The following is a 9743-nucleotide window of genomic DNA, read 5'->3' as shown; positions in this document are numbered from 1 at the left end:
GGACAAAGATGGCCTGGGGGCGGTTCAGAAACAGCTGAGACAATTGATCAGGGAAGGGAAAGCCAACTACAGACGGAAGATGGAGCTACAGATGGGGGAGGGTAGAATCTCTGAGGTGTGGGACAGCCTTAAGGCAATTTCAGGACACAAGGAAAAGACAAGGCACCGAACAGTAGGGGACAGGAAGTGGCTTAACGAGCTTAATCTATTCTTCAATAGATTCGACTCCAAGCAAATGCTCCCTCCACCAGCATGTCAGCTAACCGCCCTCCCCTCACACACCAAGACCCAACCCCCACCGACCTGCGGTCAACTGCAATCTGACTATCTGATCCTGCAGGAGTCTCAGGTGTGTAAGGAAATGAAGAATATTAGAGCGAACAAAGCGGGGGGACCTGATGGTATAAGCGCAAGAGTTCTTAAAATGTGCAGTGACCAGCTGTGTGGTATTATAACGCACATGTACAATATGAGCCTGAAGCTAGGGGTGGTACCTCAACTGTGGAAAACATCTTGCGTGGTACCAGTCCCAAAGAAACCCAACCCGATGGGCTACAATGACTACCGACCTGTAGCACTGACATCACACCTAATGAAGGTCCTAGAGAGACTGGTCCTGACACACCTACGCCCCCTAGTGAGCTCCGCTCTGGACCCCCTCCAGTTTGCCTACCGGCCAGGCATTGGGGTAGATGACGCCATCATCCACCTTCTTCACAGAGCTCTCTCTCACCTGGAGAAACCCGGGAACACTGTGAGAATAATGTTCTTTGATTTCTCCAGTGCGTTCAACACCATTCAGCCAGGGCTACTGAGGGAGAAGCTGAACCTTGGTGGTGTGGACCATCACCTGTCCAACTGGATCCTAGACTACCTGACAAACCGCCCTCAGTATGTGAGAGCCCAGGACTGTGTGTCTGACACTGTGATCTGTAGTACGGGGGCACCTCAAGGTACAGTTCTTGCCCCATTCCTCTTCACACTGTACACTGCTGACTTCAGGCACAACTCATCCAGCTGTTACTTACAGAAGTACTCCGATGACTCTGCTATAGTCGGCCTTATCACTGATGGCGATGATAGGGAATACAGAGACTTAAACCGGGATTTTGTTGAATGGTGCCAGCAGAACCAGCTCAGGATTAATGCTGGGAAGACCAAGGAGATGGTGGTGGACTTTAGTAAACGGAGAGGTGCTCCGACCCCGGTGGAGATCCAAGGAACATGTATTGAGATAGTCAGGACCTATAAGTACCTGGGCGTGCTCCTCAATAATAAACTAGACTGGGCTGATCACCTGGAGGCGCTGCACAGAAAGGGCCACAGCAGACTCTACCTGCTCAGGAGGCTGAGGGCCTTCGGAGTCCAGGGGACACTTCTTAGGGCCTTCTTCAACTCTGTGGTTGCCTCAGCCATCTTTTTCGGTGTGGCCTGCTGGGGGAGCAGTATATCAACCAGGGACAGAAATAGACTTGACAGGCTGATCAGGAGGGCCAGCTCTGTCCTGGGGAGCCCCTTGGACCCAGTACAGGTGGTGGGTGACAGAAGGATACTGTCTGTGGTGACCTCCATGCGGGGGAACAAATCCCACCCCATGTATGGGACCCTGATGGGACTTGGCAGCACTGTAAGCGACCGTCTGCTTCACCCCAAGTGTGAGAAGGAGCGCTATCGCAGGTCCTTCCTTCCAACCGCGACCAGGCTGTATAATCTACATCAGACCAAACGAAGAGCTCTCCGCACAGAGAACTAATGATTATGAGGATGACCATGAGGTCTTCCTCTTTCTCTTCTGTTTTTCCTTAGCTGCCATGGACTCCTAGTATATCTTCTCTTCTCAGCTTATCTGTGTCTACGTCTGTAACATATTACTCTGTATTATCCTGTATCTGTATTACTATGCTGCTGTAACACGCTGAAATTTCCCCAAGGTGGGACTATTAAAGGATTATCTTATCTTATCTTATGCAGTTTCTTTAACTGATTTCTATAGGCTGAACTGAAGGAAAACTAAAGGTGCTCATGCACTTTCAATAGCGGTCAGGAGATAGATAAGAGTGCAGGACAATGCCAGACCTCATGTGGCTGGAGTGTGTCAGCAGTTCCTGCAAGATGAAGGCATTGAAGCTATGGACTGGCCCACCTGATTGAGCACATCTGGGACATCATGTCTCGCTCCATCCACCAATATCATGTTGCACCACAGACTGTCCAGGAGTTAGCAGATGCTTTAGTCCAGGTCTGGGAGGAGAACCCTCAGGAGACCATCCGCAACCTCATCAGGAGCATGCCCAGGCATTGTAGGGAGGTCATACAGCCATGTGAAGGCCACACACACTACTGAGCCTCATTTTAACATGTTTTAAGGACATTACATCAAAGTTGGATCAGCCTATAGTGTAGTTTTTCCACTTTGGGTGTGACTCCAAATCCAGGCCTCCATTGGCCTACATTTGATTTCCATTGATGATTTTTGTGTGATTTTGTTGTCATCAAATTCAACTTTGTACAGACCAAAGTATTCAATGAAAATATTTCATTCATTCAGATCTAGGAGGTGTTATTTGAGTGTTCCCTTTATTTTTTTGAGCAGTATAGTTGGCTGGTCGTACTAAAATGATCAGGTTTCCCAACCAGTCAGAGACAGGGACACAAAAACTGCAGCAAACAGGTTTATTTATAAAAAAAAAAAAAAAAAACACAGCAAAATAAATAAACCTTGCCATAGGGCACAAAATCAACATGAAACAAAACCCTGCTCGTCTGAACGCTAACTAAACAATAAGTACTAACTGTACAATGGGATTACTACCAGCCACACAAATCAAGAAAAATAATAGCACAATACCATCTCCGCAGACTCACAGTGTCAGGATGGCTAGACCCCAGGAACTTCCTCTCACTCCCAGGATTTGCTCTGAAGTGCAGCCTTTTATGGCCAAGTAACTAGCCTAGGGGGTAACTCACCTGGGGCTGAGGCCTATTCAAGACCTGCTCTGGACCACACATAAATCAGAAATCTGGGGGAGATATATCGGGACTCCTGCACTCTGCCTGTCACCTTCACCAGACACAGTGTATACTGCATTAACCTGGGTCTTATATCGGCCAGAAACAGTGTATACTGCATTAACCTGGGTCTTATTTCGACCAGACACACAGTGTATACTTCATTAACCTGGGTCTTATTTAGGCCAGACACAGTGTATGCTGCATTAACCTGGGTCTTATTTCGACCAGACACACAGTGTATACTGCATTAACCTGGGTCTTATTTCGACCAGACACACAGTGTATACTGCATTAACCTGGGTCTTATTTAGGTCTGACACACAGTGTATACTGCATTAACCTGGCTCTTATTTAGGCCAGACACAGTGTATGCTGCATTAACCTGGGTTTTATATAGGCCAGACACACAGTGTATACTGCATTAACCTGGGATTTATTTTGCCCAGGTACACAGTGTATGCTGCATTAATCTGAGTTTTATATTGCCCAGGTACACACAGTACCTTTCAGCATGGAGACAAACAGCGCTTACATAACTCCAAACACCGGCCAAAGAATGTAATAGACAAAGCCAAATTGTTCCTGCATAGCTAACAGTGCTATACTAACACGTGCAACCAACGTGCACTCATAGTGCTCCATATAATACTGTGCTGTGTCCACATAGAGCAAACCACTTCTATCCGCCATACTGTGCTGACATAGCCATACAGTTTCCACCATGTTCACACATATATCCTCAGGGTGACAAACATTGCCCAGATAAGTAATGCATACAATGATAATTTAGTCTGTGTAGTTCACTACAGTCTCCAGTGTCTCTATAGCAAATATTTCGGTCTTCCCCGTTCCCAAGCTGCTTTCTATTACATTGGTGTAGGTAGCAGGTCATACTGCCCTCTGCTTGCAGTGTCCGGTAAAGCTAGTACTATCCCATTGACATTACTAGTTTTACTATACAGAAGGGTACTGTATCCCAGAAGCTGTCCTGGCTTTCAGGACTTTTAAGACTGTGGCCTCCTTACACCAACTTGTGTCCAGGTATGAAGGGACCCATAAACATTAAAGGCCCAAATACACATTAGATGGTCAGCCAACCCCGCAGACATAAATGGGTCTGTCGGCTATATGAGGAACTGGCTGACCATCTAATGATGGGGGTCAGCAACCTTCGGCACGCCAGCTGCTGTGAAACTACGACTCCCATCATGCTCCATTCACTTCCATAGGAGTTCCAAGAACAGCAGAGCAAGTATGCATGCTGGGAGTTGTAGTTTTACAACAGCCGGCGGGCCGAGGGTTGCCTACCCCTGATCTAATGTGTTTGGGGGTCTGTAATGTGAATGCCTGAAGACAAGCTGGTGTAAGGAGGGGAGGTGCAGGCGCAGGACAAGGTCATTTCACTTTAAAAATTTGTTTTTAAAGATTGCTAAATTTAGAAAATTGAAGACAACTTGAAAAAGCCAAAGGCAAGTCAAAAGTAACAAAGGAATGCGTCACAAACGGGTTTTCATGCAACTAACCGTGAAACCTCTAGGTACATAAAGACAGTAGTTTATTTCAGAAAAAATCAGATTCATGGGGCTATCTTAATGAGAGAATGTCGAATGACATAAATGTGGGTGGAGATGACGAATTTCAGCACAATCTACTGACAATATATGTGTATGGGGATGGTTTAGCTATTGGTGACAGTCACCAAGCTGAGACCCATAACTATTTAATATTTCACCTACAGCCATGTGGCTACCTGACCCGTCTGGTGATTAGAAACTACCTAGAGATGACTCAGCTAATACTGAATATAACCCATGGATCCTATGGTCCTAAATTTATCATTAATTTCCCAATCATTTAGCTGTTATAGATTGATTTATTGGTCATGCATAATAATATATACAGGGGCGCAGCTGTAGGGGTTGCAGAGGTGTCAATCGCCGCTGGGCCCTGGAGACTGAGACTCCAGTATTATATATGTTAATCGGGGGCCTTGTTGCAGATTTTATATAAGGGCTCAGGGGCTTCTAGTTACACCCCTCTTACTGTATATCATACACTCACCAGCCACTTTATTAGGTACACCTGTCCAACTGCTCGTTAACACTTAATTTCTAATCAGCCAATCACATGGCGGCAACTCAGTGCATTTAGGCATGTAGACATGGTCAAGACAATCTCCTGCAGTTCAAACCGAGCATCAGTATGGGGAAGAAAGGTGATTTGAGTGCCTTTGAACGTGGCATGGTTGTTGGTGCCAGAAGGGCTGGTCTGAGTATTTCAGAAACTGCTGATCTACTGGGATTTTCACGCACAACCATCTCTAGGGTTTACAGAGAATGGTCCGAAAAAGAAAAAACATCCAGTGAGCGGCAGTTCTGTGGGCGGAAATGCGTTGTTGATGCCAGAGGTCAGAGGAGAATGGCCAGACTGGTTCGAGCTGATAGAAAGGCAACAGTGACTCAAATAGCCACCCGTCACAACCAAGGTAGCCAGAAGAGCATCTCTGAACGCACAGTACGTCGAACTTTGAGGCAGATGGGCTACAGCAGCAGAAGACCACACCGGGTGCCACTCCTTTCAGCTAAGAACAGGAAACTGAGGCTACAATTTGCACAAGCTCATCGAAATTGGACAATTGAAGATTGGAAAAACGTTGCCTGGTCTGATGAGTCTCGATTTCTGCTGCGACATTCGGATGGTAGGGTCAGAATTTGGCGTCAACAACATGAAAGCATGGATCCATCCTGCCTTGTATCAACGGTTCAGGCTGGTGGTGATGGTGTCATGGTGTGGGGAATATTTTCTTGGCACTCTTTGGGCCCCTTGGTACCAATTGAGCATCGTTGCAACGCCAAAGCCTACCTGAGTATTGTTGCTGACCATGTCCATCCCTTTATGACCACAATGTACCCAACATCTGATGGCTACTTTCAGCAGGATAATGCGCCATGTCATAAAGCTGGAATCATCTCAGACTGGTTTCTTGAACATGACAATGAGTTCACTGTACTCCAATGGCCTCCACAGTCACCAGATCTCAATCCAATAGAGCATCTTTGGGATGTGGTGGAACGGGAGATTCGCATCATGGATGTGCAGCCGACAAATCTGCGGCAACTGTGTGATGCCATCATGTCAATATGGACCAAAATCTCTGAGGAATGCTTCCAGCACCTTGTTGAATCTATGCCACGAAGAATTGAGGCAGTTCTGAAGGCAAAAGGGGGTCCAACCCGTTACTAGCATGGTGTACCTAATAAAGTGGCCGGTGAGTGTATATCCCACAGTCACCAGCATTGTATATTTCTGGATGTTATTAAACTAACAAGCTGTATCCTCTCCATCATGCCAAGGGTATGGATACATATGGTCTGCAAAGTTTTTAGAGCCATTGTCAATGGTTGCCCAATTTGGCTGGTAAACAAGGATACTACAATGATATTAATATGTGTCCCTGCCCTAACTAAAAGGTTTGATTAATTCAATGAAATATGGGTCAAACAGTAATAATCCTATAGGTTAACCATTGTACCTAAATCCAAGCTCTTACATACCATATGGGGGCTACTAAGGGATGAGTCTCCAGAAAATGATCTACTTCTTTATGGTAAACCTATTTAGGATCAGTTTTTTTTTTTGTTTTCCATGTAATTATCTATACTGCTACGTAATTCCAATAATCCTGAAATTCTGACCCTGGCCACAAAGCCAAATAATATGCTGAAAAGTTCCTGTCTTCTGTGGAAGGTTTCTTTGCAGCATCGACCTCACTAATTAGCACACTGATGATCACTGCTATCATGCACATGTAGACACGATACAGAATCCACCAGTCACAATAGATGATGGTCACAGCTTATCTAGCCCCCTCCCTGCACAATGACACAGAGGTCATGCCTGGAAATCTCTCCTATAGAAGTCAATAGAGTCTGCTCAAGAAGACCATTGTGTCTATGGCCCATCTCTAGCAAATAGGAAGTGACAGACTAGTTTAGGCTTGGTGGCATGGATCTTTAGGATTTTTTGTTATATAGATAATAACATGGAAAAAAACAGCATCAACAAAAAAAAAAAATCTTAAAAAAATACTGTTAACATCAAGACAACACATTCCCAAGAAATTGGACATTACTGGACAACCATCTAATATTTCAGCTAGCCTAGAGTTTTATATTTGTCACCTATGTCAGTGTTCTCCATGTTCCTAATCTTAATACCCCAAGGTTATGTTCCTGCACTGTCCTGCCACAGCGTGACCACAGTGCAAATATCCCCTGCAGAACAAGTAACAGAGGGTGAGAATTTAGAAGCTACGAAATCCAACAGAGCTGTCCCCCAATAAAATGAGGAATGAAAGGGGTTGGTAATATTCTTCTCTCTCCTTGGAACTCATGGTTATGTAGCAGCGCTAGGTAAGGGGCCCCATCTTAATTTACTCTATGGGGCCCCCTAGTGTTTAATCACTTGGAAAAACTACAATCATCCTCCACAACTTTGTATGTTTCTGCTTCTAGGTAGTATACTATGTAAAATACTATAAGTTACTGTATTCAATGTAGTACAATATGTAAGACAACTGAGGTTGATGTTTTTAACCAGAGTTACTATGTTCGGTTTTCTGGCACTTAACATGATGCTCTAAATTTTCTTGCTATCCTACAAATAGGCTCAGTCTGGCCCACAGGGGAGCAGGAGAATTTCCCGGTGGGCCCCTGAGACAGGTGGGCCCCCTGTTCATCCTAGTATGGCACACGCTCCATTCAGATCCTCATACACATCTCACTTAGACTATACATCTGTATAATATACTTGGTAGGTTATTTAAGAAATTTCCCAGTGTATTTCTATATACTGTAGACACACTGGGCGGCTGAGATGACTTCTAGGTCAGGCCAGAAACAGTATCCAGTCCTTCATGGGCCCCAATCATGTTGCTGTAGCTTTTGGCCGGCTGCTGTGTGGGCTCTTATCCCCAGTTCACATTGCTAAGAGGGCCCTAGTCCAAGACAATCCAAGACAAGACCCAGGCAGCAGATTATTAACAAGACCCCAGTACAGAACCAGTCTGAGGCAAGTGACAGACAGTAAGTTACTCAAATTTTAATAGAAAATAAATTTATGTTGGTGACTTTAGGAATTTGCAACTGAGTGTTTGATAACATTTGTAACTGTATAGTTGGTCCCTAGAATAAATTTTACTGGTGGGCCCAAGTACCCCAGTCCGACGCTGCCTACAAATCTGGGATTTCATTATTTAATTTGCAAAATTCACTGTATAAAATTTTAGGTTGTAACCCTCCAAAAATATTAAGTCAGGAAAAAATCCACCAGACCTTGGGTGTGTGCATTACCTTTATACAGAATGGATGGATGAAAGTTGCTGAAGCAGCGATTTACCATGGAATTGCTGTATAAATGGTGAGTCCCACTGACAACACTTTGAAACTGATGTGAAGAGACACTGGTTGCAAATTACAGACAGTTGGCCGACATGCACATCCTCACTAAAATACACTCCTATTTAGGGCACATTCCTCATGTGTTGAACTCTCTTTCTTTGCAGCCATAGCTGACAGGTTGTGTAAAGATCAAAGAAATGAACCATATTGGAAACAGAATGACGGAGGATGTTTATAATATTTCACTGAATGCAATTTTTAATTGCTGATTTTTTTTTAGTGCAATTAGAAAAATAAAAAGCAAATTTAGGCAAAAACATCAAAGTTTCCAAAATTGTATCCAAAAATACGAAGGTTCGGTAATGAGTTCATCGAGAGTGTCTGCTTGTTACGGAGGTACACATACTTATTTGTGTGTATTATATCATGATAGAATATAATACTATAACATAATATAATCTACATATTCTGGCGCTACAGTATATCATTAGGAACATGTGGGAGGAAATCAAGGCAACCAGAATAAATTCATGCAAGCTGAAACAGAAACCATTCGGACTCTTCTAATGGAGAATATCTCAGTAATGTATGATCCGGTGCAGCAAGGCTTATGATAACAGAGGTTTAGTGGATCCACTGGATTGCTAAGGGTTTGGTGGTAAAATAAACCAGAGGAGTAAAGTCTAACAGATTGTAAGAGAACCCCCACATAGAGGTATAGACTTCCCCTCAAGGCCATTACCCCTGTACTAGCTTCTTTAAGAAGCAGCTGACATCTCGATGGACTGGAAACATTGGTTTGTGGCTGAGGTCAGGGCTGGTGGAGTACAGTCATAAACAATAAACATGCAGAGGTCAGGGCAGTTTCACAATAATATTCAGGTACAAGGTAAGGGTATTTGGCAGCGAATACAATTTTAGGAATGAAGGATCAATATCAGGATATTGAGAATAGTAACGCATCTTAGATCTTTAAAGAAACAGAAACAACCTTATTGAGCATGCACTGAGGAGGGGAAGGTCCCTTAAGAACATTATGGTGATAGAGCATTGACTATAGAGGACAGACCATGGCCCATGCTGGCAGTTTAACAAACCGGGAGTCAACATGGCTGCATATGTTTAGTACCAGCAGAGGAGCCAATGGGTAGTCATGTCCAGAGTCCCTGAACTGGAGAATGGTGGCAAGCTGGGTGTTGGGCTCTAAGGTGAACAAGTAGGGCGATGGATGGGGTGGGTGAGTGTGGCACGGAGCAGAGATAGTTTTATAAAATTGGAGCCCTGGGTGAAAAGCAAAATATTCCACCCTGGTATTTTTAGACAAAATTTTCA

This window comes from Leptodactylus fuscus, chromosome 6 (genome assembly GCF_031893055.1).
Source record: "Leptodactylus fuscus isolate aLepFus1 chromosome 6, aLepFus1.hap2, whole genome shotgun sequence".
NCBI lineage: Eukaryota > Metazoa > Chordata > Amphibia > Anura > Leptodactylidae > Leptodactylus > Leptodactylus fuscus.
Note: the sequence above shows the minus strand (reverse complement) of the source record.